This window comes from Oncorhynchus mykiss, unplaced genomic scaffold, assembly GCF_013265735.2.
Source record: "Oncorhynchus mykiss isolate Arlee unplaced genomic scaffold, USDA_OmykA_1.1 un_scaffold_567, whole genome shotgun sequence".
Taxonomy (NCBI): Eukaryota; Metazoa; Chordata; class Actinopteri; order Salmoniformes; family Salmonidae; genus Oncorhynchus; species Oncorhynchus mykiss.
This window is the reverse complement of record NW_023494014.1, coordinates 1-25,000: the sequence shown is the minus strand read 5'-3', so window position 1 is coordinate 25,000 and position 25,000 is coordinate 1. Positions and strand designations below refer to the sequence as shown.

General features: G+C 45.8%; 75 non-coding genes and 4 pseudogenes across 75 annotated transcripts; all 79 read left to right on the top strand.

Moving 5' to 3' along the window:
- The first annotated feature begins 6 nt into the window (after positions 1-6).
- Positions 7-124, top strand: LOC118959782. Its single transcript, XR_005048144.1, has one exon. It is a non-coding gene; the product is annotated as a 5S ribosomal RNA (ribosomal RNA).
- Positions 125-382: 258 nt separating this feature from the next.
- Positions 383-501, top strand: LOC118959683. Its single transcript, XR_005048044.1, has one exon. It is a non-coding gene; the product is annotated as a 5S ribosomal RNA (ribosomal RNA).
- Positions 502-761: 260 nt separating this feature from the next.
- Positions 762-879, top strand: LOC118959778. Its single transcript, XR_005048140.1, has one exon. It is a non-coding gene; the product is annotated as a 5S ribosomal RNA (ribosomal RNA).
- A 177-nt stretch (positions 880-1,056) lies between these two features.
- Positions 1,057-1,175, top strand: LOC118959682. Its single transcript, XR_005048043.1, has one exon. It is a non-coding gene; the product is annotated as a 5S ribosomal RNA (ribosomal RNA).
- Positions 1,176-1,352: 177 nt separating this feature from the next.
- On the top strand, positions 1,353-1,471 carry LOC118959680. Its single transcript, XR_005048041.1, has one exon. It is a non-coding gene; the product is annotated as a 5S ribosomal RNA (ribosomal RNA).
- A 177-nt stretch (positions 1,472-1,648) lies between these two features.
- LOC118959679 lies at positions 1,649-1,767 on the top strand. The gene has a single exon (XR_005048040.1). It is a non-coding gene; the product is annotated as a 5S ribosomal RNA (ribosomal RNA).
- A 177-nt stretch (positions 1,768-1,944) lies between these two features.
- LOC118959678 lies at positions 1,945-2,063 on the top strand. The gene has a single exon (XR_005048039.1). It is a non-coding gene; the product is annotated as a 5S ribosomal RNA (ribosomal RNA).
- Positions 2,064-2,308: 245 nt separating this feature from the next.
- LOC118959852 lies at positions 2,309-2,426 on the top strand (annotated as a pseudogene).
- Positions 2,427-2,668: 242 nt separating this feature from the next.
- LOC118959859 lies at positions 2,669-2,785 on the top strand (annotated as a pseudogene).
- Positions 2,786-2,962: 177 nt separating this feature from the next.
- LOC118959677 lies at positions 2,963-3,081 on the top strand. The gene has a single exon (XR_005048038.1). It is a non-coding gene; the product is annotated as a 5S ribosomal RNA (ribosomal RNA).
- Positions 3,082-3,341: 260 nt separating this feature from the next.
- LOC118959835 lies at positions 3,342-3,465 on the top strand. Its single transcript, XR_005048197.1, has one exon. It is a non-coding gene; the product is annotated as a 5S ribosomal RNA (ribosomal RNA).
- Positions 3,466-3,642: 177 nt separating this feature from the next.
- LOC118959676 lies at positions 3,643-3,761 on the top strand. Its single transcript, XR_005048037.1, has one exon. It is a non-coding gene; the product is annotated as a 5S ribosomal RNA (ribosomal RNA).
- A 176-nt stretch (positions 3,762-3,937) lies between these two features.
- Positions 3,938-4,056, top strand: LOC118959675. Its single transcript, XR_005048036.1, has one exon. It is a non-coding gene; the product is annotated as a 5S ribosomal RNA (ribosomal RNA).
- Positions 4,057-4,315: 259 nt separating this feature from the next.
- On the top strand, positions 4,316-4,434 carry LOC118959674. Its single transcript, XR_005048035.1, has one exon. It is a non-coding gene; the product is annotated as a 5S ribosomal RNA (ribosomal RNA).
- Positions 4,435-4,692: 258 nt separating this feature from the next.
- On the top strand, positions 4,693-4,811 carry LOC118959673. The gene has a single exon (XR_005048034.1). It is a non-coding gene; the product is annotated as a 5S ribosomal RNA (ribosomal RNA).
- Positions 4,812-4,988: 177 nt separating this feature from the next.
- On the top strand, positions 4,989-5,107 carry LOC118959672. The gene has a single exon (XR_005048033.1). It is a non-coding gene; the product is annotated as a 5S ribosomal RNA (ribosomal RNA).
- Positions 5,108-5,285: 178 nt separating this feature from the next.
- On the top strand, positions 5,286-5,404 carry LOC118959671. Its single transcript, XR_005048032.1, has one exon. It is a non-coding gene; the product is annotated as a 5S ribosomal RNA (ribosomal RNA).
- A 177-nt stretch (positions 5,405-5,581) lies between these two features.
- On the top strand, positions 5,582-5,700 carry LOC118959669. Its single transcript, XR_005048030.1, has one exon. It is a non-coding gene; the product is annotated as a 5S ribosomal RNA (ribosomal RNA).
- Positions 5,701-5,877: 177 nt separating this feature from the next.
- LOC118959668 lies at positions 5,878-5,996 on the top strand. The gene has a single exon (XR_005048029.1). It is a non-coding gene; the product is annotated as a 5S ribosomal RNA (ribosomal RNA).
- Positions 5,997-6,209: 213 nt separating this feature from the next.
- LOC118959667 lies at positions 6,210-6,328 on the top strand. The gene has a single exon (XR_005048028.1). It is a non-coding gene; the product is annotated as a 5S ribosomal RNA (ribosomal RNA).
- Positions 6,329-6,586: 258 nt separating this feature from the next.
- LOC118959666 lies at positions 6,587-6,705 on the top strand. Its single transcript, XR_005048027.1, has one exon. It is a non-coding gene; the product is annotated as a 5S ribosomal RNA (ribosomal RNA).
- Positions 6,706-6,882: 177 nt separating this feature from the next.
- Positions 6,883-7,001, top strand: LOC118959665. The gene has a single exon (XR_005048026.1). It is a non-coding gene; the product is annotated as a 5S ribosomal RNA (ribosomal RNA).
- Positions 7,002-7,259: 258 nt separating this feature from the next.
- Positions 7,260-7,378, top strand: LOC118959893. The gene has a single exon (XR_005048239.1). It is a non-coding gene; the product is annotated as a 5S ribosomal RNA (ribosomal RNA).
- A 178-nt stretch (positions 7,379-7,556) lies between these two features.
- On the top strand, positions 7,557-7,674 carry LOC118959834. Its single transcript, XR_005048196.1, has one exon. It is a non-coding gene; the product is annotated as a 5S ribosomal RNA (ribosomal RNA).
- Positions 7,675-7,851: 177 nt separating this feature from the next.
- LOC118959892 lies at positions 7,852-7,970 on the top strand. Its single transcript, XR_005048238.1, has one exon. It is a non-coding gene; the product is annotated as a 5S ribosomal RNA (ribosomal RNA).
- A 177-nt stretch (positions 7,971-8,147) lies between these two features.
- LOC118959891 lies at positions 8,148-8,266 on the top strand. The gene has a single exon (XR_005048237.1). It is a non-coding gene; the product is annotated as a 5S ribosomal RNA (ribosomal RNA).
- A 176-nt stretch (positions 8,267-8,442) lies between these two features.
- Positions 8,443-8,561, top strand: LOC118959890. Its single transcript, XR_005048236.1, has one exon. It is a non-coding gene; the product is annotated as a 5S ribosomal RNA (ribosomal RNA).
- Positions 8,562-8,738: 177 nt separating this feature from the next.
- Positions 8,739-8,859, top strand: LOC118959842. Its single transcript, XR_005048204.1, has one exon. It is a non-coding gene; the product is annotated as a 5S ribosomal RNA (ribosomal RNA).
- Positions 8,860-9,036: 177 nt separating this feature from the next.
- Positions 9,037-9,155, top strand: LOC118959889. Its single transcript, XR_005048235.1, has one exon. It is a non-coding gene; the product is annotated as a 5S ribosomal RNA (ribosomal RNA).
- A 177-nt stretch (positions 9,156-9,332) lies between these two features.
- LOC118959887 lies at positions 9,333-9,451 on the top strand. The gene has a single exon (XR_005048233.1). It is a non-coding gene; the product is annotated as a 5S ribosomal RNA (ribosomal RNA).
- A 177-nt stretch (positions 9,452-9,628) lies between these two features.
- On the top strand, positions 9,629-9,747 carry LOC118959886. Its single transcript, XR_005048232.1, has one exon. It is a non-coding gene; the product is annotated as a 5S ribosomal RNA (ribosomal RNA).
- A 176-nt stretch (positions 9,748-9,923) lies between these two features.
- LOC118959885 lies at positions 9,924-10,042 on the top strand. Its single transcript, XR_005048231.1, has one exon. It is a non-coding gene; the product is annotated as a 5S ribosomal RNA (ribosomal RNA).
- Positions 10,043-10,218: 176 nt separating this feature from the next.
- LOC118959884 lies at positions 10,219-10,337 on the top strand. The gene has a single exon (XR_005048230.1). It is a non-coding gene; the product is annotated as a 5S ribosomal RNA (ribosomal RNA).
- Positions 10,338-10,514: 177 nt separating this feature from the next.
- LOC118959883 lies at positions 10,515-10,633 on the top strand. The gene has a single exon (XR_005048229.1). It is a non-coding gene; the product is annotated as a 5S ribosomal RNA (ribosomal RNA).
- Positions 10,634-10,810: 177 nt separating this feature from the next.
- On the top strand, positions 10,811-10,929 carry LOC118959882. The gene has a single exon (XR_005048228.1). It is a non-coding gene; the product is annotated as a 5S ribosomal RNA (ribosomal RNA).
- A 177-nt stretch (positions 10,930-11,106) lies between these two features.
- LOC118959881 lies at positions 11,107-11,225 on the top strand. Its single transcript, XR_005048227.1, has one exon. It is a non-coding gene; the product is annotated as a 5S ribosomal RNA (ribosomal RNA).
- Positions 11,226-11,485: 260 nt separating this feature from the next.
- On the top strand, positions 11,486-11,604 carry LOC118959880. Its single transcript, XR_005048226.1, has one exon. It is a non-coding gene; the product is annotated as a 5S ribosomal RNA (ribosomal RNA).
- Positions 11,605-11,781: 177 nt separating this feature from the next.
- Positions 11,782-11,900, top strand: LOC118959879. Its single transcript, XR_005048225.1, has one exon. It is a non-coding gene; the product is annotated as a 5S ribosomal RNA (ribosomal RNA).
- Positions 11,901-12,077: 177 nt separating this feature from the next.
- On the top strand, positions 12,078-12,196 carry LOC118959878. Its single transcript, XR_005048224.1, has one exon. It is a non-coding gene; the product is annotated as a 5S ribosomal RNA (ribosomal RNA).
- Positions 12,197-12,373: 177 nt separating this feature from the next.
- Positions 12,374-12,492, top strand: LOC118959876. The gene has a single exon (XR_005048222.1). It is a non-coding gene; the product is annotated as a 5S ribosomal RNA (ribosomal RNA).
- A 258-nt stretch (positions 12,493-12,750) lies between these two features.
- LOC118959875 lies at positions 12,751-12,869 on the top strand. Its single transcript, XR_005048221.1, has one exon. It is a non-coding gene; the product is annotated as a 5S ribosomal RNA (ribosomal RNA).
- Positions 12,870-13,047: 178 nt separating this feature from the next.
- Positions 13,048-13,166, top strand: LOC118959874. Its single transcript, XR_005048220.1, has one exon. It is a non-coding gene; the product is annotated as a 5S ribosomal RNA (ribosomal RNA).
- A 177-nt stretch (positions 13,167-13,343) lies between these two features.
- On the top strand, positions 13,344-13,462 carry LOC118959873. Its single transcript, XR_005048219.1, has one exon. It is a non-coding gene; the product is annotated as a 5S ribosomal RNA (ribosomal RNA).
- Positions 13,463-13,639: 177 nt separating this feature from the next.
- On the top strand, positions 13,640-13,758 carry LOC118959872. The gene has a single exon (XR_005048218.1). It is a non-coding gene; the product is annotated as a 5S ribosomal RNA (ribosomal RNA).
- A 177-nt stretch (positions 13,759-13,935) lies between these two features.
- On the top strand, positions 13,936-14,054 carry LOC118959871. The gene has a single exon (XR_005048217.1). It is a non-coding gene; the product is annotated as a 5S ribosomal RNA (ribosomal RNA).
- Positions 14,055-14,231: 177 nt separating this feature from the next.
- Positions 14,232-14,350, top strand: LOC118959870. Its single transcript, XR_005048216.1, has one exon. It is a non-coding gene; the product is annotated as a 5S ribosomal RNA (ribosomal RNA).
- A 262-nt stretch (positions 14,351-14,612) lies between these two features.
- Positions 14,613-14,731, top strand: LOC118959869. The gene has a single exon (XR_005048215.1). It is a non-coding gene; the product is annotated as a 5S ribosomal RNA (ribosomal RNA).
- Positions 14,732-14,908: 177 nt separating this feature from the next.
- Positions 14,909-15,027, top strand: LOC118959868. The gene has a single exon (XR_005048214.1). It is a non-coding gene; the product is annotated as a 5S ribosomal RNA (ribosomal RNA).
- A 177-nt stretch (positions 15,028-15,204) lies between these two features.
- LOC118959867 lies at positions 15,205-15,323 on the top strand. The gene has a single exon (XR_005048213.1). It is a non-coding gene; the product is annotated as a 5S ribosomal RNA (ribosomal RNA).
- Positions 15,324-15,500: 177 nt separating this feature from the next.
- LOC118959865 lies at positions 15,501-15,619 on the top strand. The gene has a single exon (XR_005048211.1). It is a non-coding gene; the product is annotated as a 5S ribosomal RNA (ribosomal RNA).
- A 177-nt stretch (positions 15,620-15,796) lies between these two features.
- On the top strand, positions 15,797-15,915 carry LOC118959864. The gene has a single exon (XR_005048210.1). It is a non-coding gene; the product is annotated as a 5S ribosomal RNA (ribosomal RNA).
- A 177-nt stretch (positions 15,916-16,092) lies between these two features.
- Positions 16,093-16,214, top strand: LOC118959833. The gene has a single exon (XR_005048195.1). It is a non-coding gene; the product is annotated as a 5S ribosomal RNA (ribosomal RNA).
- A 258-nt stretch (positions 16,215-16,472) lies between these two features.
- Positions 16,473-16,591, top strand: LOC118959858. The gene has a single exon (XR_005048209.1). It is a non-coding gene; the product is annotated as a 5S ribosomal RNA (ribosomal RNA).
- A 177-nt stretch (positions 16,592-16,768) lies between these two features.
- LOC118959847 lies at positions 16,769-16,887 on the top strand. The gene has a single exon (XR_005048208.1). It is a non-coding gene; the product is annotated as a 5S ribosomal RNA (ribosomal RNA).
- A 256-nt stretch (positions 16,888-17,143) lies between these two features.
- Positions 17,144-17,262, top strand: LOC118959836. Its single transcript, XR_005048198.1, has one exon. It is a non-coding gene; the product is annotated as a 5S ribosomal RNA (ribosomal RNA).
- Positions 17,263-17,440: 178 nt separating this feature from the next.
- On the top strand, positions 17,441-17,559 carry LOC118959825. The gene has a single exon (XR_005048187.1). It is a non-coding gene; the product is annotated as a 5S ribosomal RNA (ribosomal RNA).
- Positions 17,560-17,814: 255 nt separating this feature from the next.
- Positions 17,815-17,933, top strand: LOC118959814. Its single transcript, XR_005048176.1, has one exon. It is a non-coding gene; the product is annotated as a 5S ribosomal RNA (ribosomal RNA).
- A 177-nt stretch (positions 17,934-18,110) lies between these two features.
- On the top strand, positions 18,111-18,228 carry LOC118959853 (annotated as a pseudogene).
- Positions 18,229-18,405: 177 nt separating this feature from the next.
- LOC118959803 lies at positions 18,406-18,524 on the top strand. Its single transcript, XR_005048165.1, has one exon. It is a non-coding gene; the product is annotated as a 5S ribosomal RNA (ribosomal RNA).
- A 254-nt stretch (positions 18,525-18,778) lies between these two features.
- Positions 18,779-18,896, top strand: LOC118959845. The gene has a single exon (XR_005048207.1). It is a non-coding gene; the product is annotated as a 5S ribosomal RNA (ribosomal RNA).
- A 175-nt stretch (positions 18,897-19,071) lies between these two features.
- Positions 19,072-19,190, top strand: LOC118959792. Its single transcript, XR_005048154.1, has one exon. It is a non-coding gene; the product is annotated as a 5S ribosomal RNA (ribosomal RNA).
- A 178-nt stretch (positions 19,191-19,368) lies between these two features.
- On the top strand, positions 19,369-19,487 carry LOC118959781. The gene has a single exon (XR_005048143.1). It is a non-coding gene; the product is annotated as a 5S ribosomal RNA (ribosomal RNA).
- Positions 19,488-19,664: 177 nt separating this feature from the next.
- LOC118959769 lies at positions 19,665-19,783 on the top strand. Its single transcript, XR_005048130.1, has one exon. It is a non-coding gene; the product is annotated as a 5S ribosomal RNA (ribosomal RNA).
- Positions 19,784-19,960: 177 nt separating this feature from the next.
- On the top strand, positions 19,961-20,079 carry LOC118959758. Its single transcript, XR_005048119.1, has one exon. It is a non-coding gene; the product is annotated as a 5S ribosomal RNA (ribosomal RNA).
- Positions 20,080-20,337: 258 nt separating this feature from the next.
- Positions 20,338-20,455, top strand: LOC118959844. The gene has a single exon (XR_005048206.1). It is a non-coding gene; the product is annotated as a 5S ribosomal RNA (ribosomal RNA).
- A 177-nt stretch (positions 20,456-20,632) lies between these two features.
- LOC118959747 lies at positions 20,633-20,751 on the top strand. Its single transcript, XR_005048108.1, has one exon. It is a non-coding gene; the product is annotated as a 5S ribosomal RNA (ribosomal RNA).
- Positions 20,752-21,009: 258 nt separating this feature from the next.
- LOC118959780 lies at positions 21,010-21,127 on the top strand. Its single transcript, XR_005048142.1, has one exon. It is a non-coding gene; the product is annotated as a 5S ribosomal RNA (ribosomal RNA).
- Positions 21,128-21,304: 177 nt separating this feature from the next.
- LOC118959736 lies at positions 21,305-21,423 on the top strand. Its single transcript, XR_005048097.1, has one exon. It is a non-coding gene; the product is annotated as a 5S ribosomal RNA (ribosomal RNA).
- A 177-nt stretch (positions 21,424-21,600) lies between these two features.
- LOC118959824 lies at positions 21,601-21,720 on the top strand. Its single transcript, XR_005048186.1, has one exon. It is a non-coding gene; the product is annotated as a 5S ribosomal RNA (ribosomal RNA).
- A 177-nt stretch (positions 21,721-21,897) lies between these two features.
- Positions 21,898-22,016, top strand: LOC118959725. The gene has a single exon (XR_005048086.1). It is a non-coding gene; the product is annotated as a 5S ribosomal RNA (ribosomal RNA).
- A 176-nt stretch (positions 22,017-22,192) lies between these two features.
- LOC118959714 lies at positions 22,193-22,311 on the top strand. The gene has a single exon (XR_005048075.1). It is a non-coding gene; the product is annotated as a 5S ribosomal RNA (ribosomal RNA).
- A 177-nt stretch (positions 22,312-22,488) lies between these two features.
- On the top strand, positions 22,489-22,606 carry LOC118959770. Its single transcript, XR_005048131.1, has one exon. It is a non-coding gene; the product is annotated as a 5S ribosomal RNA (ribosomal RNA).
- A 178-nt stretch (positions 22,607-22,784) lies between these two features.
- Positions 22,785-22,903, top strand: LOC118959703. The gene has a single exon (XR_005048064.1). It is a non-coding gene; the product is annotated as a 5S ribosomal RNA (ribosomal RNA).
- A 177-nt stretch (positions 22,904-23,080) lies between these two features.
- LOC118959692 lies at positions 23,081-23,199 on the top strand. The gene has a single exon (XR_005048053.1). It is a non-coding gene; the product is annotated as a 5S ribosomal RNA (ribosomal RNA).
- Positions 23,200-23,377: 178 nt separating this feature from the next.
- LOC118959837 lies at positions 23,378-23,495 on the top strand. The gene has a single exon (XR_005048199.1). It is a non-coding gene; the product is annotated as a 5S ribosomal RNA (ribosomal RNA).
- Positions 23,496-23,671: 176 nt separating this feature from the next.
- LOC118959681 lies at positions 23,672-23,790 on the top strand. Its single transcript, XR_005048042.1, has one exon. It is a non-coding gene; the product is annotated as a 5S ribosomal RNA (ribosomal RNA).
- Positions 23,791-23,966: 176 nt separating this feature from the next.
- LOC118959670 lies at positions 23,967-24,085 on the top strand. The gene has a single exon (XR_005048031.1). It is a non-coding gene; the product is annotated as a 5S ribosomal RNA (ribosomal RNA).
- Positions 24,086-24,345: 260 nt separating this feature from the next.
- On the top strand, positions 24,346-24,462 carry LOC118959863 (annotated as a pseudogene).
- Positions 24,463-24,702: 240 nt separating this feature from the next.
- On the top strand, positions 24,703-24,821 carry LOC118959888. The gene has a single exon (XR_005048234.1). It is a non-coding gene; the product is annotated as a 5S ribosomal RNA (ribosomal RNA).
- Positions 24,822-25,000: the final 179 nt, after the last annotated feature.

Genomic DNA, 25,000 nt, shown 5'->3' with positions numbered 1-25,000 from the left:
CCTTTCGCTTACGGCCACACCGCCTGAGTACGCCTGATCTCGTCCGATCTCGGAAGCTAAGCAGGGTCGGGCCTGGTTAGTACTTGGATGGGAGACCGCCTGGGAATACCAGGTGCTGTAAGCTTTTTGTCACTGCCTTGTGGAATTTCAACTCTTTGTCCGTTTTTTTCCCACAAGGCTGAAATATGTGCCCTCGCTTTGAAATAAGTAAGCAAGGTTAGTTTGTATTTCATCCAACAATCTGTGCTACAAATTATGGCTACAGTATATGCAATTTCTTCCACTTTTTGAGTGACACAAGATGCTTATCTAAATGGTGGAAATGCAACAGCTGTTAATCAGGCTCACTTTGACTTTACATAGTGCACCAGAATAGTTTCTCGCTTACGGCCACACCGGCCTGAGTACGCCTGATCTCGTCCGATCTCGGAAGCTAAGCAGGGTCGGGCCTGGTTAGTACTTGGATGGGAGACCGCCTGGGAATACCAGGTGCTGTAAGCTTTTTGTCACTGCCTTGTGGAATTTCAACTCTTTGTCCGTTTTTTTCCCACAAGGCTGAAATATGTGCCCTCGCTTTGAAATAAGTAAGCAAGGTTAGTTTGTATTTCATCCAACAATCTGTGCTACAAATTATGGCTACAGTATATGCAATTTCTTCCACTTTTTGAGTGACACAAAGATGCTTATCTAAATGGTGGAATGCAACAGCTGTTAATCAGGCTCACTTTGACTTTACATAGTGCACCAAGAGATAGTTTCTCGCTTACGGCCACACCGGCCTGATACGCCTGATCTCGTCCGATCTCGGAAGCTAAGCAGGGTCGGGCCTGGTTAGTACTTGGATGGGAGACCGCCTGGGAATACCAGGTGCTGTAAGCTTTTTGTCACTGCCTTGTGGAATTTCAACTCTTTGTCCGTTTTTTCCCACAAGGCTGAAATATGTGCCCTCGCTTTGAAATAAGTAAGCAAGGTTAGTTTGTATTTCATCCAACAATCTGTGCTACAAATTATGGCTACAGTATATGCAATTTCATCCACTTTTTGAGATTGCCTTTCGCTTACGGCCACACCGGCCTGAGTACGCCTGATCTCGTCCGATCTCGGAAGCTAAGCAGGGTCGGGCCTGGTTAGTACTTGGATGGGAGACCGCCTGGGAATACCAGGTGCTGTAAGCTTTTTGTCACTGCCTTGTGGAATTTCAACTCTTTGTCCGTTTTTTTCCACAAGGCTGAAATATGTGCCCTCGCTTTGAAATAAGTAAGCAAGGTTAGTTTGTATTTCATCCAACAATCTGTGCTACAAATTATGGCTACAGTATATGCAATTTCATCCACTTTTTGAGATTGCCTTTCGCTTACGGCCACACCGGCCTGAGTACGCCTGATCTCGTCCGATCTCGGAAGCTAAGCAGGGTCGGGCCTGGTTAGTACTTGGATGGGAGACCGCCTGGGAATACCAGGTGCTGTAAGCTTTTTGTCACTGCCTTGTGGAATTTCAACTCTTTGTCCGTTTTTTCCCACAAGGCTGAAATATGTGCCCTCGCTTTGAAATAAGTAAGCAAGGTTAGTTTGTATTTCATCCAACAATCTGTGCTACAAATTATGGCTACAGTATATGCAATTTCATCCACTTTTTGAGATTGCCTTTCGCTTACGGCCACACCGGCCTGAGTACGCCTGATCTCGTCCGATCTCGGAAGCTAAGCAGGGTCGGGCCTGGTTAGTACTTGGATGGGAGACCGCCTGGGAATACCAGGTGCTGTAAGCTTTTTGTCACTGCCTTGTGGAATTTCAACTCTTTGTCCGTTTTTTCCCACAAGGCTGAAATATGTGCCCTCGCTTTGAAATAAGTAAGCAAGGTTAGTTTGTATTTCATCCAACAATCTGTGCTACAAATTATGGCTACAGTATATGCAATTTCATCCACTTTTTGAGATTGCCTTTCGCTTACGGCCACACCGGCCTGAGTACGCCTGATCTCGTCCGATCTCGGAAGCTAAGCAGGGTCGGGCCTGGTTAGTACTTGGATGGGAGACCGCCTGGGAATACCAGGTGCTGTAAGCTTTTTGTCACTGCCTTGTGGAATTTCAACTCTTTGTCCGTTTTTTCCCACAAGGCTGAAATATGTGCCCTCGCTTTGAAATAAGTAAGCAAGGTTAGTTTGTATTTCATCCAACAATCTGTGCTACAAATTATGGCTACAGTATATGCAATTTCTTCCACTTTTTGAGTGACACAAGATGCTTATCTAAATGGTGGAAATGCAACTTTTCAGGCTCACTTTACATGGTGCCCAGAGATAGTTTCTCGCTTACGGCCACACCGGCCTGAGTACGCCTGATCTCGTCCGATCTCGGAAGCTAAGCAGGGTCGGGCCTGGTTAGTACTTGGATGGGAGACCGCCTGGGAATACCAGTGCTGTAAGCTTTTTGTCACTGCCTTGTGGAATTTCAACTCTTTGTCCGTTTTTTCCCACAAGGCTGAAATATGTGCCCTCGCTTTGAAATAAGTAAGCAAGGTTAGTTTGTATTTCATCCAACAATCTGTGCTACAAATTATGGCTACAGTATATGCAATTTCATCCACTTTTTGAGTGACACATGCTTATCTATGGTGGAAATGCCAGCTGTTAATCGGCTCACTTTGACCGGCCCAAGAGATAGTTTCTCGCTTACGGCCAACGGCCTGAGTACGCCTGATCTCGTCCGATCTCGGAAGCTAAGCAGGGTCGGGCCTGGTTAGTACTTGGATGGGAGACCGCCTGGGAATACCAGGTGCTGTAAGCTTTTTGTCACTGCCTTGTGGAATTTCAACTCTTTGTCCGTTTTTTCCCACAAGGCTGAAATATGTGCCCTCGCTTTGAAATAAGTAAGCAAGGTTAGTTTGTATTTCATCCAACAATCTGTGCTACAAATTATGGCTACAGTATATGCAATTTCATCCACTTTTTGAGATTGCCTTTCGCTTACGGCCACACCGGCCTGAGTACGCCTGATCTCGTCCGATCTCGGAAGCTAAGCAGGGTCGGGCCTGGTTAGTACTTGGATGGGAGACCGCCTGGGAATACCAGGTGCTGTAAGCTTTTTGTCACTGCCTTGTGGAATTTCAACTCTTTGTCCGTTTTTTCCCACAAGGCTGAAATATGTGCCCTCGCTTTGAAATAAGTAAGCAAGGTTAGTTTGTATTTCATCCAACAATCTGTGCTACAAATTATGGCTACAGTATATGCAATTTCTTCCACTTTTTGAGTGACACAAAGATGCTTATCTAAATGGTGGAAATGCAACAGCTGTTAATCAGGCTCACTTTGACTTTACATAGTGCACCAAGAGATAGTTTCTCGCTTACGGCCACACCGGCCTGAGTACGCCTGATCTCGTCCGATCCGATCTCGGAAGCTAAGCAGGGTCGGGCCTGGTTAGTACTTGGATGGGAGACCGCCTGGGAATACCAGGTGCTGTAAGCTTTTTGTCACTGCCTTGTGGAATTTCAACTCTTTGTCCGTTTTTTCCCACAAGGCTGAAATATGTGCCCTCGCTTTGAAATAAGTAAGCAAGGTTAGTTTGTATTTCATCCAACAATCTGTGCTACAAATTATGGCTACAGTATATGCAATTTCATCCACTTTTTGAGATTGCCTTTCGCTTACGGCCACACCGGCCTGAGTACGCCTGATCTCGTCCGATCTCGGAAGCTAAGCAGGGTCGGGCCTGGTTAGTACTTGGATGGGAGACCGCCTGGGAATACCAGGTGCTGTAAGCTTTTTGTCACTGCCTTGTGGAATTTCAACTCTTTGTCCGTTTTTTCCACAAGGCTGAAATATGTGCCCTCGCTTTGAAATAAGTAAGCAAGGTTAGTTTGTATTTCATCCAACAATCTGTGCTACAAATTATGGCTACAGTATATGCAATTTCATCCACTTTTTGAGATTGCCTTTCGCTTACGGCCACACCGGCCTGAGTACGCCTGATCTCGTCCGATCTCGGAAGCTAAGCAGGGTCGGGCCTGGTTAGTACTTGGATGGGAGACCGCCTGGGAATACCAGGTGCTGTAAGCTTTTTGTCACTGCCTTGTGGAATTTCAACTCTTTGTCCGTTTTTTCCCACAAGGCTGAAATATGTGCCCTCGCTTTGAAATAAGTAAGCAAGGTTAGTTTGTATTTCATCCAACAATCTGTGCTACAAATTATGGCTACAGTATATGCAATTTCTTCCACTTTTTGAGTGACACAAAGATGCTTATCTAAATGGTGGAAATGCAACAGCTGTTAATCAGGCTCACTTTGACTTTACATAGTGCACAAGAGATAGTTTCTCGCTTACGGCCACACCGGCCTGAGTACGCCTGATCTCGTCCGATCTCGGAAGCTAAGCAGGGTCGGGCCTGGTTAGTACTTGGATGGGAGACCGCCTGGGAATACCAGGTGCTGTAAGCTTTTTGTCACTGCCTTGTGGAATTTCAACTCTTTGTCCGTTTTTTCCCACAAGGCTGAAATATGTGCCCTCGCTTTGAAATAAGTAAGCAAGGTTAGTTTGTATTTCATCCAACAATCTGTGCTACAAATTATGGCTACAGTATATGCAATTTCTTCCACTTTTTGAGTGACACAAAGATGCTTATCTAAATGGTGGAAATGCAACAGCTTTAATCAGGCTCACTTTGCTTTACATAGTGCACCAAGAGATAGTTTCTCGCTTACGGCCACACCGGCCTGAGTACGCCTGATCTCGTCCGATCTCGGAAGCTAAGCAGGGTCGGGCCTGGTTAGTACTTGGATGGGAGACCGCCTGGGAATACCAGGTGCTGTAAGCTTTTTGTCACTGCCTTGTGGAATTTCAACTCTTTGTCCGTTTTTTCCCACAAGGCTGAAATATGTGCCCTCGCTTTGAAATAAGTAAGCAAGGTTAGTTTGTATTTCATCCAACAATCTGTGCTACAAATTATGGCTACAGTATATGCAATTTCATCCACTTTTTGAGATTGCCTTTCGCTTACGGCCACACCGGCCTGAGTACGCCTGATCTCGTCCGATCTCGGAAGCTAAGCAGGGTCGGGCCTGGTTAGTACTTGGATGGGAGACCGCCTGGGAATACCAGGTGCTGTAAGCTTTTTGTCACTGCCTTGTGGAATTTCAACTCTTTGTCCGTTTTTTTCCCACAAGGCTGAAATATGTGCCCTCGCTTTGAAATAAGTAAGCAAGGTTAGTTTGTATTTCATCCAACAATCTGTGCTACAAATTATGGCTACAGTATATGCAATTTCATCCACTTTTTGAGATTGCCTTTCGCTTACGGCCACACCGGCCTGAGTACGCCTGATCTCGTCCGATCTCGGAAGCTAAGCAGGGTCGGGCCTGGTTAGTACTTGGATGGGAGACCGCCTGGGAATACCAGGTGCTGTAAGCTTTTTGTCACTGCCTTGTGGAATTTCAACTCTTTGTCCGTTTTTTCCCACAAGGCTGAAATATGTGCCCTCGCTTTGAAATAAGTAAGCAAGGTTAGTTTGTATTTCATCCAACAATCTGTGCTACAAATTATGGCTACAGTATATGCAATTTCATCCACTTTTTGAGATTGCCTTTCGCTTACGGCCACACCGGCCTGAGTACGCCTGATCTCGTCCGATCTCGGAAGCTAAGCAGGGTCGGGCCTGGTTAGTACTTGGATGGGAGACCGCCTGGGAATACCAGGTGCTGTAAGCTTTTTGTCACTGCCTTGTGGAATTTCAACTCTTTGTCCGTTTTTTCCCACAAGGCTGAAATATGTGCCCTCGCTTTGAAATAAGTAAGCAAGGTTAGTTTGTATTTCATCCAACAATCTGTGCTACAAATTATGGCTACAGTATATGCAATTTCATCCACTTTTTGAGATTGCCTTTCGCTTACGGCCACACCGGCCTGAGTACGCCTGATCTCGTCCGATCTCGGAAGCTAAGCAGGGTCGGGCCTGGTTAGTACTTGGATGGGAGACCGCCTGGGAATACCAGGTGCTGTAAGCTTTTTGTCACTGCCTTGTGGAATTTCAACTCTTTGTCCGTTTTTTCCCACAAGGCTGAAATATGTGCCCTCGCTTTGAAATAAGTAAGCAAGGTTAGTTTGTATTTCATCCAACAATCTGTGCTACAAATTATGGCTACAGTATATGCATTTCTTCCACTAGTGCACATGCTTCATCCACTTTTTGGCTCACTTTGACTTTACATGTGCCTTTCGCTTACGGCCACACCGGCCTGAGTACGCCTGATCTCGTCCGATCTCGGAAGCTAAGCAGGGTCGGGCCTGGTTAGTACTTGGATGGGAGACCGCCTGGGAATACCAGGTGCTGTAAGCTTTTTGTCACTGCCTTGTGGAATTTCAACTCTTTGTCCGTTTTTTCCCACAAGGCTGAAATATGTGCCCTCGCTTTGAAATAAGTAAGCAAGGTTAGTTTGTATTTCATCCAACAATCTGTGCTACAAATTATGGCTACAGTATATGCAATTTCTTCCACTTTTGAGTGACACAAAGATGCTTATCTAAATGGTGGAAATGCAACAGCTGTTAATCAGCTCACTTTGACTTTACATGGTGCACCAAGAGATAGTTTCTCGCTTACGGCCACACCGGCCTGAGTACGCCTGATCTCGTCCGATCTCGGAAGCTAAGCAGGGTCGGGCCTGGTTAGTACTTGGATGGGAGACCGCCTGGGAATACCAGGTGCTGTAAGCTTTTTGTCACTGCCTTGTGGAATTTCAACTCTTTGTCCGTTTTTTCCCACAAGGCTGAAATATGTGCCCTCGCTTTGAAATAAGTAAGCAAGGTTAGTTTGTATTTCATCCAACAATCTGTGCTACAAATTATGGCTACAGTATATGCAATTTCATCCACTTTTTGAGATTGCCTTTCGCTTACGGCCACACCGGCCTGAGTACGCCTGATCTCGTCCGATCTCGGAAGCTAAGCAGGGTCGGGCCTGGTTAGTACTTGGATGGGAGACCGCCTGGGAATACCAGGTGCTGTAAGCTTTTTGTCACTGCCTTGTGGAATTTCAACTCTTTGTCCGTTTTTTCCCACAAGGCTGAAATATGTGCCCTCGCTTTGAAATAAGTAAGCAAGGTTAGTTTGTATTTCATCCAACAATCTGTGCTACAAATTATGGCTACAGTATATGCAATTTCTTCCACTTTTGAGTGACACAAAGATGCTTATCTAAATGGTGGAAATGCAACAGCTTTAATCAGGCTCACTTTGACTTTACATGGTGCACCAAGAGATAGTTTCTCGCTTACGGCCACACCGGCCTGAGTACGCCTGATCTCGTCCGATCTCGGAAGCTAAGCAGGGTCGGGCCTGGTTAGTACTTGGATGGGAGACCGCCTGGGAATACCAGGTGCTGTAAGCTTTTTGTCACTGCCTTGTGGAATTTCAACTCTTTGTCCGTTTTTTTCCCACAAGGCTGAAATATGTGCCCTCGCTTTGAAATAAGTAAGCAAGGTTAGTTTGTATTTCATCCAACAATCTGTGCTACAAATTATGGCTACAGTATATGCAATTTCATCCACTTTTTGAGATTGCCTTTCGCTTACGGCCACACCGGCCTGAGTACGCCTGATCTCGTCCGATCTCGGAAGCTAAGCAGGGTCGGGCCTGGTTAGTACTTGGATGGAGACCGCCTGGGAATACCAGGTGCTGTAAGCTTTTTGTCACTGCCTTGTGGAATTTCAACTCTTTGTCCGTTTTTTCCCACAAGGCTGAAATATGTGCCCTCGCTTTGAAATAAGTAAGCAAGGTTAGTTTGTATTTCATCCAACAATCTGTGCTACAAATTATGGCTACAGTATATGCAATTTCATCCACTTTTTGAGATTGCCTTTCGCTTACGGCCACACCGGCCTGAGTACGCCTGATCTCGTCCGATCTCGGAAGCTAAGCAGGGTCGGGCCTGGTTAGTACTTGGATGGGAGACCGCCTGGGAATACCAGGTGCTGTAAGCTTTTTGTCACTGCCTTGTGGAATTTCAACTCTTTGTCCGTTTTTTCCCACAAGGCTGAAATATGTGCCCTCGCTTTGAAATAAGTAAGCAAGGTTAGTTTGTATTTCATCCAACAATCTGTGCTACAAATTATGGCTACAGTATATGCAATTTCATCCACTTTTTGAGATTGCCTTTCGCTTACGGCCACACCGGCCTGAGTACGCCTGATCTCGTCCGATCTCGGAAGCTAAGCAGGGTCGGGCCTGGTTAGTACTTGGATGGGAGACCGCCTGGGAATACCAGGTGCTGTAAGCTTTTTGTCACTGCCTTGTGGAATTTCAACTCTTTGTCCGTTTTTTCCCACAAGGCTGAAATATGTGCCCTCGCTTTGAAATAAGTAAGCAAGGTTAGTTTGTATTTCATCCAACAATCTGTGCTACAAATTATGGCTACAGTATATGCAATTTCATCCACTTTTTGAGATTGCTTTCGCTTACGGCCACACCGGCCTGAGTACGCCTGATCTCGTCCGATCTCGGAAGCTAAGCAGGGTCGGGCCTGGTTAGTACTTGGATGGGAGACCGCCTGGGAATACCAGGTGCTGTAAGCTTTTTGTCACTGCCTTGTGGAATTTCAACTCTTTGTCCGTTTTTTCCCACAAGGCTGAAATATGTGCCCTCGCTTTGAAATAAGTAAGCAAGGTTAGTTTGTATTTCATCCAACAATCTGTGCTACAAATTATGGCTACAGTATATGCAATTTCATCCACTTTTTGAGATTGCCTTTCGCTTACGGCCACACCGGCCTGAGTACGCCTGATCTCGTCCGATCTCTCGGAAGCTAAGCAGGGTCGGGCCTGGTTAGTACTTGGATGGGAGACCGCCTGGGAATACCAGGTGCTGTAAGCTTTTTGTCACTGCCTTGTGGAATTTCAACTCTTTGTCCGTTTTTTCCCACAAGGCTGAAATATGTGCCCTCGCTTTGAAATAAGTAAGCAAGGTTAGTTTGTATTTCATCCAACAATCTGTGCTACAAATTATGGCTACAGTATATGCAATTTCATCCACTTTTTGAGATTGCCTTTCGCTTACGGCCACACCGGCCTGAGTACGCCTGATCTCGTCCGATCTCGGAAGCTAAGCAGGGTCGGGCCTGGTTAGTACTTGGATGGGAGACCGCCTGGGAATACCAGGTGCTGTAAGCTTTTTGTCACTGCCTTGTGGAATTTCAACTCTTTGTCCGTTTTTTCCCACAAGGCTGAAATATGTGCCCTCGCTTTGAAATAAGTAAGCAAGGTTAGTTTGTATTTCATCCAACAATCTGTGCTACAAATTATGGCTACAGTATATGCAATTTCATCCACTTTTTGAGATTGCCTTTCGCTTACGGCCACACCGGCCTGAGTACGCCTGATCTCGTCCGATCTCGGAAGCTAAGCAGGGTCGGGCCTGGTTAGTACTTGGATGGGAGACCGCCTGGGAATACCAGGTGCTGTAAGCTTTTTGTCACTGCCTTGTGGAATTTCAACTCTTTGTCCGTTTTTTCCCACAAGGCTGAAATATGTGCCCTCGCTTTGAAATAAGTAAGCAAGGTTAGTTTGTATTTCATCCAACAATCTGTGCTACAAATTATGGCTACAGTATATGCAATTTCATCCACTTTTTGAGATTGCCTTTCGCTTACGGCCACACCGGCCTGAGTACGCCTGATCTCGTCCGATCTCGGAAGCTAAGCAGGGTCGGGCCTGGTTAGTACTTGGATGGGAGACCGCCTGGGAATACCAGGTGCTGTAAGCTTTTTGTCACTGCCTTGTGGAATTTCAACTCTTTGTCCGTTTTTTCCCACAAGGCTGAAATATGTGCCCTCGCTTTGAAATAGTAAGCAAGGTTAGTTTGTATTTCATCCAACAATCTGTGCTACAAATTATGGCTACAGTATATGCAATTTCATCCACTTTTTGAGATTGCCTTTCGCTTACGGCCACACCGGCCTGAGTACGCCTGATCTCGTCCGATCTCGGAAGCTAAGCAGGGTCGGGCCTGGTTAGTACTTGGATGGGAGACCGCCTGGGAATACCAGGTGCTGTAAGCTTTTTGTCACTGCCTTGTGGAATTTCAACTCTTTGTCCGTTTTTTCCCACAAGGCTGAAATATGTGCCCTCGCTTTGAAATAAGTAAGCAAGGTTAGTTTGTATTTCATCCAACAATCTGTGCTACAAATTATGGCTACAGTATATGCAATTTCATCCACTTTTTGAGATTGCCTTCGCTTACGGCCACACCGGCCTGAGTACGCCTGATCTCGTCCGATCTCGGAAGCTAAGCAGGGTCGGGCCTGGTTAGTACTTGGATGGGAGACCGCCTGGGAATACCAGGTGCTGTAAGCTTTTTGTCACTGCCTTGTGGAATTTCAACTCTTTGTCCGTTTTTTCCCACAAGGCTGAAATATGTGCCCTCGCTTTGAAATAAGTAAGCAAGGTTAGTTTGTATTTCATCCAACAATCTGTGCTACAAATTATGGCTACAGTATATGCAATTTCATCCACTTTTTGAGATTGCCTTTCGCTTACGGCCACACCGGCCTGAGTACGCCTGATCTCGTCCGATCTCGGAAGCTAAGCAGGGTCGGGCCTGGTTAGTACTTGGATGGGAGACCGCCTGGGAATACCAGGTGCTGTAAGCTTTTTGTCACTGCCTTGTGGAATTTCAACTCTTTGTCCGTTTTTTCCCACAAGGCTGAAATATGTGCCCTCGCTTTGAAATAAGTAAGCAAGGTTAGTTTGTATTTCATCCAACAATCTGTGCTACAAATTATGGCTACAGTATATGCAATTTCATCCACTTTTTGAGATTGCCTTTCGCTTACGGCCACACCGGCCTGAGTACGCCTGATCTCGTCCGATCTCGGAAGCTAAGCAGGGTCGGGCCTGGTTAGTACTTGGATGGGAGACCGCCTGGGAATACCAGGTGCTGTAAGCTTTTTGTCACTGCCTTGTGGAATTTCAACTCTTTGTCCGTTTTTTCCCACAAGGCTGAAATATGTGCCCTCGCTTTGAAATAAGTAAGCAAGGTTAGTTTGTATTTCATCCAACAATCTGTGCTACAAATTATGGCTACAGTATATGCAATTTCATCCACTTTTTGAGATTGCCTTTCGCTTACGGCCACACCGGCCTGAGTACGCCTGATCTCGTCCGATCTCGGAAGCTAAGCAGGGTCGGGCCTGGTTAGTACTTGGATGGGAGACCGCCTGGGAATACCAGGTGCTGTAAGCTTTTTGTCACTGCCTTGTGGAATTTCAACTCTTTGTCCGTTTTTTCCCACAAGGCTGAAATATGTGCCCTCGCTTTGAAATAAGTAAGCAAGGTTAGTTTGTATTTCATCCAACAATCTGTGCTACAAATTATGGCTACAGTATATGCAATTTCTTCCACTTTTTGAGTGACACAAAGATGCTTATCTAAATGGTGGAAATGCAACAGCTGTTAATCAGGCTCACTTTGACTTTACATAGTGCACCAAGAGATAGTTTCTCGCTTACGGCCACACCGGCCTGAGTACGCCTGATCTCGTCCGATCTCGGAAGCTAAGCAGGGTCGGGCCTGGTTAGTACTTGGATGGGAGACCGCCTGGGAATACCAGGTGCTGTAAGCTTTTTGTCACTGCCTTGTGGAATTTCAACTCTTTGTCCGTTTTTTTCCACAAGGCTGAAATATGTGCCCTCGCTTTGAAATAAGTAAGCAAGGTTAGTTTGTATTTCATCCAACAATCTGTGCTACAAATTATGGCTACAGTATATGCAATTTCATCCACTTTTTGAGATTGCCTTTCGCTTACGGCCACACCGGCCTGAGTACGCCTGATCTCGTCCGATCTCGGAAGCTAAGCAGGGTCGGGCCTGGTTAGTACTTGGATGGGAGACCGCCTGGGAATACCAGGTGCTGTAAGCTTTTTGTCACTGCCTTGTGGAATTTCAACTCTTTGTCCGTTTTTTCCCACAAGGCTGAAATATGTGCCCTCGCTTTGAAATAAGTAAGCAAGGTTAGTTTGTATTTCATCCAACAATCTGTGCTACAAATTATGGCTACAGTATATGCAATTTCATCCACTTTTTGAGATTGCCTTTCGCTTACGGCCACACCGGCCTGAGTACGCCTGATCTCGTCCGATCTCGGAAGCTAAGCAGGGTCGGGCCTGGTTAGTACTTGGATGGGAGACCGCCTGGGAATACCAGGTGCTGTAAGCTTTTTGTCACTGCCTTGTGGAATTTCAACTCTTTGTCCGTTTTTTCCCACAAGGCTGAAATATGTGCCCTCGCTTTGAAATAAGTAAGCAAGGTTAGTTTGTATTTCATCCAACAATCTGTGCTACAAATTATGGCTACAGTATATGCAATTTCATCCACTTTTTGAGATTGCCTTTCGCTTACGGCCACACCGGCCTGAGTACGCCTGATCTCGTCCGATCTCGGAAGCTAAGCAGGGTCGGGCCTGGTTAGTACTTGGATGGGAGACCGCCTGGGAATACCAGGTGCTGTAAGCTTTTTGTCACTGCCTTGTGGAATTTCAACTCTTTGTCCGTTTTTTCCCACAAGGCTGAAATATGTGCCCTCGCTTTGAAATAAGTAAGCAAGGTTAGTTTGTATTTCATCCAACAATCTGTGCTACAAATTATGGCTACAGTATATGCAATTTCTTCCACTTTTTGAGTGACACAGATGCTTATCTAAATGGTGGAAATGCAACAGCTGTTAATCAGGCTCACTTTGACTTTACATGGTGCACCAAGAGATAGTTTCTCGCTTACGGCCACACCGGCCTGAGTACGCCTGATCTCGTCCGATCTCGGAAGCTAAGCAGGGTCGGGCCTGGTTAGTACTTGGATGGGAGACCGCCTGGGAATACCAGGTGCTGTAAGCTTTTTGTCACTGCCTTGTGGAATTTCAACTCTTTGTCCGTTTTTTTCCCACAAGGCTGAAATATGTGCCCTCGCTTTGAAATAAGTAAGCAAGGTTAGTTTGTATTTCATCCAACAATCTGTGCTACAAATTATGGCTACAGTATATGCAATTTCATCCACTTTTTGAGATTGCCTTTCGCTTACGGCCACACCGGCCTGAGTACGCCTGATCTCGTCCGATCTCGGAAGCTAAGCAGGGTCGGGCCTGGTTAGTACTTGGATGGGAGACCGCCTGGGAATACCAGGTGCTGTAAGCTTTTTGTCACTGCCTTGTGGAATTTCAACTCTTTGTCCGTTTTTTCCCACAAGGCTGAAATATGTGCCCTCGCTTTGAAATAAGTAAGCAAGGTTAGTTTGTATTTCATCCAACAATCTGTGCTACAAATTATGGCTACAGTATATGCAATTTCATCCACTTTTTGAGATTGCCTTTCGCTTACGGCCACACCGGCCTGAGTACGCCTGATCTCGTCCGATCTCGGAAGCTAAGCAGGGTCGGGCCTGGTTAGTACTTGGATGGGAGACCGCCTGGGAATACCAGGTGCTGTAAGCTTTTTGTCACTGCCTTGTGGAATTTCAACTCTTTGTCCGTTTTTTCCCACAAGGCTGAAATATGTGCCCTCGCTTTGAAATAAGTAAGCAAGGTTAGTTTGTATTTCATCCAACAATCTGTGCTACAAATTATGGCTACAGTATATGCAATTTCATCCACTTTTTGAGATTGCCTTTCGCTTACGGCCACACCGGCCTGAGTACGCCTGATCTCGTCCGATCTCGGAAGCTAAGCAGGGTCGGGCCTGGTTAGTACTTGGATGGGAGACCGCCTGGGAATACCAGGTGCTGTAAGCTTTTTGTCACTGCCTTGTGGAATTTCAACTCTTTGTCCGTTTTTTCCCACAAGGCTGAAATATGTGCCCTCGCTTTGAAATAAGTAAGCAAGGTTAGTTTGTATTTCATCCAACAATCTGTGCTACAAATTATGGCTACAGTATATGCAATTTCATCCACTTTTTGAGATTGCCTTTCGCTTACGGCCACACCGGCCTGAGTACGCCTGATCTCGTCCGATCTCGGAAGCTAAGCAGGGTCGGGCCTGGTTAGTACTTGGATGGGAGACCGCCTGGGAATACCAGGTGCTGTAAGCTTTTTGTCACTGCCTTGTGGAATTTCAACTCTTTGTCCGTTTTTTCCCACAAGGCTGAAATATGTGCCCTCGCTTTGAAATAAGTAAGCAAGGTTAGTTTGTATTTCATCCAACAATCTGTGCTACAAATTATGGCTACAGTATATGCAATTTCATCCACTTTTTGAGATTGCCTTTCGCTTACGGCCACACCGGCCTGAGTACGCCTGATCTCGTCCGATCTCGGAAGCTAAGCAGGGTCGGGCCTGGTTAGTACTTGGATGGGAGACCGCCTGGGAATACCAGGTGCTGTAAGCTTTTTGTCACTGCCTTGTGGAATTTCAACTCTTTGTCCGTTTTTTCCCACAAGGCTGAAATATGTGCCCTCGCTTTGAAATAAGTAAGCAAGGTTAGTTTGTATTTCATCCAACAATCTGTGCTACAAATTATGGCTACAGTATATGCAATTTCTTCCACTTTTTGAGTGACACAAAGATGCTTATCTAAATGGTGGAAATGCAACAGCTGTTTATCAGGCTCACTTTGACTTTACATAGTGCACCAAGAGATAGTTTCTTTCGCTTACGGCCACACCGGCCTGAGTACGCCTGATCTCGTCCGATCTCGGAAGCTAAGCAGGGTCGGGCCTGGTTAGTACTTGGATGGGAGACCGCCTGGGAATACCAGGTGCTGTAAGCTTTTTGTCACTGCCTTGTGGAATTTCAACTCTTTGTCCGTTTTTTCCCACAAGGCTGAAATATGTGCCCTCGCTTTGAAATAAGTAAGCAAGGTTAGTTTGTATTTCATCCAACAATCTGTGCTACAAATTATGGCTACAGTATATGCAATTTCATCCACTTTTTGAGATTGCCTTTCGCTTACGGCCACACCGGCCTGAGTACGCCTGATCTCGTCCGATCTCGGAAGCTAAGCAGGGTCGGGCCTGGTTAGTACTTGGATGGGAGACCGCCTGGGAATACCAGGTGCTGTAAGCTTTTTGTCACTGCCTTGTGGAATTTCAACTCTTTGTCCGTTTTTTCCCACAAGGCTGAAATATGTGCCCTCGCTTTGAAATAAGTAAGCAAGGTTAGTTTGTATTTCATCCAACAATCTGTGCTACAAATTATGGCTACAGTATATGCAATTTCATCCACTTTTTGAGATTGCCTTTCGCTTACGGCCACACCGGCCTGAGTACGCCTGATCTCGTCCGATCTCGGAAGCTAAGCAGGGTCGGGCCTGGTTAGTACTTGGATGGGAGACCGCCTGGGAATACCAGGTGCTGTAAGCTTTTTGTCACTGCCTTGTGGAATTTCAACTCTTTGTCCGTTTTTTCCCACAAGGCTGAAATATGTGCCCTCGCTTTGAAATAAGTAAGCAAGGTTAGTTTGTATTTCATCCAACAATCTGTGCTACAAATTATGGCTACAGTATATGCAATTTCATCCACTTTTTGAGATTGCCTTTCGCTTACGGCCACACCGGCCTGAGTACGCCTGATCTCGTCCGATCTCGGAAGCTAAGCAGGGTCGGGCCTGGTTAGTACTTGGATGGGAGACCGCCTGGGAATACCAGGTGCTGTAAGCTTTTTGTCACTGCCTTGTGGAATTTCAACTCTTTGTCCGTTTTTTCCCACAAGGCTGAAATATGTGCCCTCGCTTTGAAATAAGTAAGCAAGGTTAGTTTGTATTTCATCCAACAATCTGTGCTACAAATTATGGCTACAGTATATGCAATTTCATCCACTTTTTGAGATTGCCTTTCGCTTACGGCCACACCGGCCTGAGTACGCCTGATCTCGTCCGATCTCGGAAGCTAAGCAGGGTCGGGCCTGGTTAGTACTTGGATGGGAGACCGCCTGGGAATACCAGGTGCTGTAAGCTTTTTGTCACTGCCTTGTGGAATTTCAACTCTTTGTCCGTTTTTTCCCACAAGGCTGAAATATGTGCCCTCGCTTTGAAATAAGTAAGCAAGGTTAGTTTGTATTTCATCCAACAATCTGTGCTACAAATTATGGCTACAGTATATGCAATTTCATCCACTTTTTGAGATTGCCTTTCGCTTACGGCCACACCGCCGGCCTGAGTACGCCTGATCTCGTCCGATCTCGGAAGCTAAGCAGGGTCGGGCCTGGTTAGTACTTGGATGGGAGACCGCCTGGGAATACCAGGTGCTGTAAGCTTTTTGTCACTGCCTTGTGGAATTTCAACTCTTTGTCCGTTTTTTCCCACAAGGCTGAAATATGTGCCCTCGCTTTGAAATAAGTAAGCAAGGTTAGTTTGTATTTCATCCAACAATCTGTGCTACAAATTATGGCTACAGTATATGCAATTTCTTCCACTTTTTGAGTGACACAAAGATGCTTATCTAAATGGTGGAAATGCAACAGCTTTTAATCAGGCTCACTTTGACTTTACATGGTGCCCAAGAGATTTTTCTCGCTTACGGCCACACCGGCCTGAGTACGCCTGATCTCGTCCGATCTCGGAAGCTAAGCAGGGTCGGGCCTGGTTAGTACTTGGATGGGAGACCGCCTGGGAATACCAGGTGCTGTAAGCTTTTTGTCACTGCCTTGTGGAATTTCAACTCTTTGTCCGTTTTTTCCCACAAGGCTGAAATATGTGCCCTCGCTTTGAAATAAGTAAGCAAGGTTAGTTTGTATTTCATCCAACAATCTGTGCTACAAATTATGGCTACAGTATATGCAATTTCATCCACTTTTTGAGATTGCCTTTCGCTTACGGCCACACCGGCCTGAGTACGCCTGATCTCGTCCGATCTCGGAAGCTAAGCAGGGTCGGGCCTGGTTAGTACTTGGATGGGAGACCGCCTGGGAATACCAGGTGCTGTAAGCTTTTTGTCACTGCCTTGTGGAATTTCAACTCTTTGTCCGTTTTTTCCCACAAGGCTGAAATATGTGCCCTCGCTTTGAAATAAGTAAGCAAGGTTAGTTTGTATTTCATCCAACAATCTGTGCTACAAATTATGGCTACAGTATATGCAATTTCTTCCACTTTTTGAGTGACACAAAGATGCTTATCTAATGGTGGAAATGCAACAGCTTTTAATCAGGCTCACTTTGACTTTACATGGCCCAAGAGATAGTTTCTCGCTTACGGCCACACCGGCCTGAGTACGCCTGATCTCGTCCGATCTCGGAAGCTAAGCAGGGTCGGGCCTGGTTAGTACTTGGATGGGAGACCGCCTGGGAATACCAGGTGCTGTAAGCTTTTTGTCACTGCCTTGTGGAATTTCAACTCTTTGTCCGTTTTTTTCCACAAGGCTGAAATATGTGCCCTCGCTTTGAAATAAGTAAGCAAGGTTAGTTTTGTATTTCATCCAACAATCTGTGCTACAAATTATGGCTACAGTATATGCAATTTCATCCACTTTTTGAGATTGCCTTTCGCTTACGGCCACACCGGCCTGAGTACGCCTGATCTCGTCCGATCTCGGAAGCTAAGCAGGGTCGGGCCTGGTTAGTACTTGGATGGGAGACCGCCTGGGAATACCAGGTGCTGTAAGCTTTTTGTCACTGCCTTGTGGAATTTCAACTCTTTGTCCGTTTTTTCCCACAAGGCTGAAATATGTGCCCTCGCTTTGAAATAAGTAAGCAAGGTTAGTTTGTATTTCATCCAACAATCTGTGCTACAAATTATGGCTACAGTATATGCAATTTCTTCCACTTTTGAGTGACACAAAGATGCTTCTAAATGGTGGAAATGCAACAGCTGTTAATCGGCTCACTTTGACTTTACATGGTGCCCAAGAGATAGTTTCTCGCTTACGGCCACACCGGCCTGAGTACGCCTGATCTCGTCCGATCTCGGAAGCTAAGCAGGGTCGGGCCTGGTTAGTACTTGGATGGGAGACCGCCTGGGAATACCAGGTGCTGTAAGCTTTTTGTCACTGCCTTGTGGAATTTCAACTCTTTGTCCGTTTTTTCCCACAAGGCTGAAATATGTGCCCTCGCTTTGAAATAAGTAAGCAAGGTTAGTTTGTATTTCATCCAACAATCTGTGCTACAAATTATGGCTACAGTATATGCAATTTCATCCACTTTTTGAGATTGCCTTTCGCTTACGGCCACACGGCCTGAGTACGCCTGATCTCGTCCGATCTCGGAAGCTAAGCAGGGTCGGGCCTGGTTAGTACTTGGATGGGAGACCGCCTGGGAATACCAGGTGCTGTAAGCTTTTTGTCACTGCCTTGTGGAATTTCAACTCTTTGTCCGTTTTTTCCCACAAGGCTGAAATATGTGCCCTCGCTTTGAAATAAGTAAGCAAGGTTAGTTTGTATTTCATCCAACAATCTGTGCTACAAATTATGGCTACAGTATATGCAATTTCATCCACTTTTTGAGATTGCCTTTCGCTTACGGCCACACCGGCCTGAGTACGCCTGATCTCGTCCGATCTCGGAAGCTAAGCAGGGTCGGGCCTGGTTAGTACTTGGATGGGAGACCGCCTGGGAATACCAGGTGCTGTAAGCTTTTTGTCACTGCCTTGTGGAATTTCAACTCTTTGTCCGTTTTTTCCCACAAGGCTGAAATATGTGCCCTCGCTTTGAAATAAGTAAGCAAGGTTAGTTTGTATTTCATCCAACAATCTGTGCTACAAATTATGGCTACAGTATATGCAATTTCTTCCTTTTTGAGTGACACAAGATGCTTTCTAATGGTGGAAATGCAACAGCTGTTAATCAGCTCACTTTGACTTTACATGGTGCACCAAGAGATAGTTTCTCGCTTACGGCACACCGGCCTGAGTACGCCTGATCTCGTCCGATCTCGGAAGCTAAGCAGGGTCGGGCCTGGTTAGTACTTGGATGGGAGACCGCCTGGGAATACCAGGTGCTGTAAGCTTTTTGTCACTGCCTTGTGGAATTTCAACTCTTTGTCCGTTTTTTCCCCAAGGCTGAAATATGTGCCCTCGCTTTGAAATAAGTAAGCAAGGTTAGTTTGTATTTCATCCAACAATCTGTGCTACAAATATGGCTACAGTATATGCAATTTCATCCACTTTTTGAGATTGCCTTTCGCTTACGGCCACACCGGCCTGAGTACGCCTGATCTCGTCCGATCTCGGAAGCTAAGCAGGGTCGGGCCTGGTTAGTACTTGGATGGGAGACCGCCTGGGAATACCAGGTGCTGTAAGCTTTTTGTCACTGCCTTGTGGAATTTCAACTCTTTGTCCGTTTTTTTCCCACAAGGCTGAAATATGTGCCCTCGCTTTGAAATAAGTAAGCAAGGTTAGTTTGTATTTCATCCAACAATCTGTGCTACAAATTATGGCTACAGTATATGCAATTTCATCCACTTTTTGAGATTGCCTTTCGCTTACGGCCACACCGGCCTGAGTACGCCTGATCTCGTCCGATCTCGGAAGCTAAGCAGGGTCGGGCCTGGTTAGTACTTGGATGGGAGACCGCCTGGGAATACCAGGTGCTGTAAGCTTTTTGTCACTGCCTTGTGGAATTTCAACTCTTTGTCCGTTTTTTCCCACAAGGCTGAAATATGTGCCCTCGCTTTGAAATAAGTAAGCAAGGTTAGTTTGTATTTCATCCAACAATCTGTGCTACAAATTATGGCTACAGTATATGCAATTTCATCCACTTTTTGAGATTGCCTTTCGCTTACGGCCACACCGGCCTGAGTACGCCTGATCTCGTCCGATCTCGGAAGCTAAGCAGGGTCGGGCCTGGTTAGTACTTGGATGGGAGACCGCCTGGGAATACCAGGTGCTGTAAGCTTTTTGTCACTGCCTTGTGGAATTTCAACTCTTTGTCCGTTTTTTCCCACAAGGCTGAAATATGTGCCCTCGCTTTGAAATAAGTAAGCAAGGTTAGTTTGTATTTCATCCAACAATCTGTGCTACAAATTATGGCTACAGTATATGCAATTTCATCCACTTTTTGAGATTGCCTTTCGCTTACGGCCACACCGGCCTGAGTACGCCTGATCTCGTCCGATCTCGGAAGCTAAGCAGGGTCGGGCCTGGTTAGTACTTGGATGGGAGACCGCCTGGGAATACCAGGTGCTGTAAGCTTTTTGTCACTGCCTTGTGGAATTTCAACTCTTTGTCCGTTTTTTTCCCACAAGGCTGAAATATGTGCCCTCGCTTTGAAATAAGTAAGCAAGGTTAGTTTGTATTTCATCCAACAATCTGTGCTACAAATTATGGCTACAGTATATGCAATTTCTTCCACTTTTGAGTGACACAAAGATGCTTATCTAAATGGTGGAATGCAACAGCTGTTATCAGGCTCACTTTGACTTTACATAGTGCACCAAGAGATAGTTTCTCGCTTACGGCACACCGGCCTGAGTACGCCTGATCTCGTCCGATCTCGGAAGCTAAGCAGGGTCGGGCCTGGTTAGTACTTGGATGGGAGACCGCCTGGGAATACCAGGTGCTGTAAGCTTTTTGTCACTGCCTTGTGGAATTTCAACTCTTTGTCCGTTTTTTCCCACAAGGCTGAAATATGTGCCCTCGCTTTGAAATAAGTAAGCAAGGTTAGTTTGTATTTCATCCAACAATCTGTGCTACAAATTATGGCTACAGTATATGCAATTTCATCCACTTTTTGAGATTGCCTTTCGCTTACGGCCACACCGGCCTGAGTACGCCTGATCTCGTCCGATCTCGGAAGCTAAGCAGGGTCGGGCCTGGTTAGTACTTGGATGGGAGACCGCCTGGGAATACCAGGTGCTGTAAGCTTTTTGTCACTGCCTTGTGGAATTTCAACTCTTTGTCCGTTTTTTCCCACAAGGCTGAAATATGTGCCCTCGCTTTGAAATAAGTAAGCAAGGTTAGTTTGTATTTCATCCAACAATCTGTGCTACAAATTATGGCTACAGTATATGCAATTTCTTCCACTTTTTGAGTGACACAAAGATGCTTATCTAAATGGTGGAAATGCACAGCTGTTAATCAGGCTCACTTTGACTTTACATGGTGCACCAAGAGATAGCTTTCGCTTACGGCCACACCGCCTGAGTACGCCTGATCTCGTCCGATCTCGGAAGCTAAGCAGGGTCGGGCCTGGTTAGTACTTGGATGGGAGACCGCCTGGGAATACCAGGTGCTGTAAGCTTTTTGTCACTGCCTTGTGGAATTTCAACTCTTTGTCCGTTTTTTCCCACAAGGCTGAAATATGTGCCCTCGCTTTGAAATAAGTAAGCAAGGTTAGTTTGTATTTCATCCAACAATCTGTGCTACAAATTATGGCTACAGTATATGCAATTTCATCCACTTTTTGAGATTGCCTTTCGCTTACGGCCACACCGGCCTGAGTACGCCTGATCTCGTCCGATCTCGGAAGCTAAGCAGGGTCGGGCCTGGTTAGTACTTGGATGGGAGACCGCCTGGGAATACCAGGTGCTGTAAGCTTTTTGTCACTGCCTTGTGGAATTTCAACTCTTTGTCCGTTTTTTCCCACAAGGCTGAAATATGTGCCCTCGCTTTGAAATAAGTAAGCAAGGTTAGTTTGTATTTCATCCAACAATCTGTGCTACAAATTATGGCTACAGTATATGCAATTTCATCCACTTTTTGAGATTGCCTTTCGCTTACGGCCCACACCGGCCTGAGTACGCCTGATCTCGTCCGATCTCGGAAGCTAAGCAGGGTCGGGCCTGGTTAGTACTTGGATGGGAGACCGCCTGGGAATACCAGGTGCTGTAAGCTTTTTGTCACTGCCTTGTGGAATTTCAACTCTTTGTCCGTTTTTTCCCACAAGGCTGAAATATGTGCCCTCGCTTTGAAATAAGTAAGCAAGGTTAGTTTGTATTTCATCCAACAATCTGTGCTACAAATTATGGCTACAGTATATGCAATTTCATCCACTTTTTGAGATTGCCTTTCGCTTACGGCCACACCGGCCTGAGTACGCCTGATCTCGTCCGATCTCGGAAGCTAAGCAGGGTCGGGCCTGGTTAGTACTTGGATGGGAGACCGCCTGGGAATACCAGGTGCTGTAAGCTTTTTGTCACTGCCTTGTGGAATTTCAACTCTTTGTCCGTTTTTTCCCACAAGGCTGAAATATGTGCCCTCGCTTTGAAATAAGTAAGCAAGGTTAGTTTGTATTTCATCCAACAATCTGTGCTACAAATTATGGCTACAGTATATGCAATTTCATCCACTTTTGAGATTGCCTTTCGCTTACGGCCACACCGGCCTGAGTACGCCTGATCTCGTCCGATCTCGGAAGCTAAGCAGGGTCGGGCCTGGTTAGTACTTGGATGGGAGACCGCCTGGGAATACCAGGTGCTGTAAGCTTTTTGTCACTGCCTTGTGGAATTTCAACTCTTTGTCCGTTTTTTCCCACAAGGCTGAAATATGTGCCCTCGCTTTGAAATAAGTAAGCAAGGTTAGTTTGTATTTCATCCAACAATCTGTGCTACAAATTATGGCTACAGTATATGCAATTTCATCCACTTTTTGAGATTGCCTTTCGCTTACGGCCACACCGGCCTGAGTACGCCTGATCTCGTCCGATCTCGGAAGCTAAGCAGGTCGGGCCTGGTTAGTACTTGGATGGGAGACCGCCTGGGAATACCAGGTGCTGTAAGCTTTTTGTCACTGCCTTGTGGAATTTCAACTCTTTGTCCGTTTTTTTCCCACAAGGCTGAAATATGTGCCCTCGCTTTGAAATAAGTAAGCAAGGTTAGTTTGTATTTCATCCAACAATCTGTGCTACAAATTATGGCTACAGTATATGCAATTTCATCCACTTTTTGAGATTGCCTTTCGCTTACGGCCACACCGGCCTGAGTACGCCTGATCTCGTCCGATCTCGGAAGCTAAGCAGGGTCGGGCCTGGTTAGTACTTGGATGGGAGACCGCCTGGGAATACCAGGTGCTGTAAGCTTTTTGTCACTGCCTTGTGGAATTTCAACTCTTTGTCCGTTTTTTCCCACAAGGCTGAAATATGTGCCCTCGCTTTGAAATAAGTAAGCAAGGTTAGTTTGTATTTCATCCAACAATCTGTGCTACAAATTATGGCTACAGTATATGCAATTTCATCCACTTTTTGAGATTGCCTTTCGCTTACGGCCACACCGGCCTGAGTACGCCTGATCTCGTCCGATCTCGGAAGCTAAGCAGGGTCGGGCCTGGTTAGTACTTGGATGGGAGACCGCCTGGGAATACCAGGTGCTGTAAGCTTTTTGTCACTGCCTTGTGGAATTTCAACTCTTTGTCCGTTTTTTTCCCACAAGGCTGAAATATGTGCCCTCGCTTTGAAATAAGTAAGCAAGGTTAGTTTGTATTTCATCCAACAATCTGTGCTACAAATTATGGCTACAGTATATGCAATTTCATCCACTTTTTGAGATTGCCTTTCGCTTACGGCCACCCGGCCTGAGTACGCCTGATCTCGTCCGATCTCGGAAGCTAAGCAGGGTCGGGCCTGGTTAGTACTTGGATGGGAGACCGCCTGGGAATACCAGGTGCTGTAAGCTTTTTGTCACTGCCTTGTGGAATTTCAACTCTTTGTCCGTTTTTCCCACAAGGCTGAAATATGTGCCCTCGCTTTGAAATAAGTAAGCAAGGTTAGTTTGTATTTCATCCAACAATCTGTGCTACAAATTATGGCTACAGTATATGCAATTTCATCCACTTTTTGAGATTGCCTTTCGCTTACGGCCACACCGGCCTGAGTACGCCTGATCTCGTCCGATCTCGGAAGCTAAGCAGGGTCGGGCCTGGTTAGTACTTGGATGGGAGACCGCCTGGGAATACCAGGTGCTGTAAGCTTTTTGTCACTGCCTTGTGGAATTTCAACTCTTTGTCCGTTTTTTCCCACAAGGCTGAAATATGTGCCCTCGCTTTGAATAAGTAAGCAAGGTTAGTTTGTATTTCATCCAACAATCTGTGCTACAAATTATGGCTACAGTATATGCAATTTCATCCACTTTTTGAGATTGCCTTTCGCTTACGGCCACACCGGCCTGAGTACGCCTGATCTCGTCCGATCTCGGAAGCTAAGCAGGGTCGGGCCTGGTTAGTACTTGGATGGGAGACCGCCTGGGAATACCAGGTGCTGTAAGCTTTTTGTCACTGCCTTGTGGAATTTCAACTCTTTGTCCGTTTTTTTTCCCACAAGGCTGAATATGTGCCCTCGCTTTGAAATAAGTAAGCAAGGTTAGTTTGTATTTCATCCAACAATCTGTGCTACAAATTATGGCTACAGTATATGCAATTTCTTCCACTTTTTGAGTGACACAAAGATGCTTATCTAAATGGTGGAAATGCAACAGCTGTTAATCAGGCTCACTTTGACTTTACATAGTGCACAAGAGATAGTTTCTCGCTTACCGGCACACCGGCCTGAGTACGCCTGATCTCGTCCGATCTCGGAAGCTAAGCAGGTCGGCCTGGTTAGTACTTGGATGGGAGACCGCCTGGGAATACCAGGTGCTGTAAGCTTTTTGTCACTGCCTTGTGGAATTTCAACTCTTTGTCCGTTTTTTCCCACAGGCTGAAATATGTGCCCTCGCTTTGAAATAAGTAAGCAAGGTTAGTTTGTATTTCATCCAACAATCTGTGCTACAAATTATGGCTACAGTATGCAATTTCTTCCACTTTTTGAGTGACCAAAGCTTATCTAAATGGTTGCAACATCTGTTATCAGGCTCCTTTGACTTTACATGTGCCCTGATGTTTCTCGCTTACGGCCACACCGGCCTGAGTACGCCTGATCTCGTCCGATCTCGGAAGCTAAGCAGGGTCGGGCCTGGTTAGTACTTGGATGGGAGACCGCCTGGGAATACCAGGTGCTGTAAGCTTTTTGTCACTGCCTTGTGGAATTTCAACTCTTTGTCCGTTTTTTTCCCACAAGGCTGAAATATGTGCCCTCGCTTTGAATAAAGTAAGCAAGGTTAGTTTGTATTTCATCCAACAATCTGTGCTACAAATTATGCTACAGTATATGCAATTTCATCCATTTTTGAGATTGCCTTTTCGC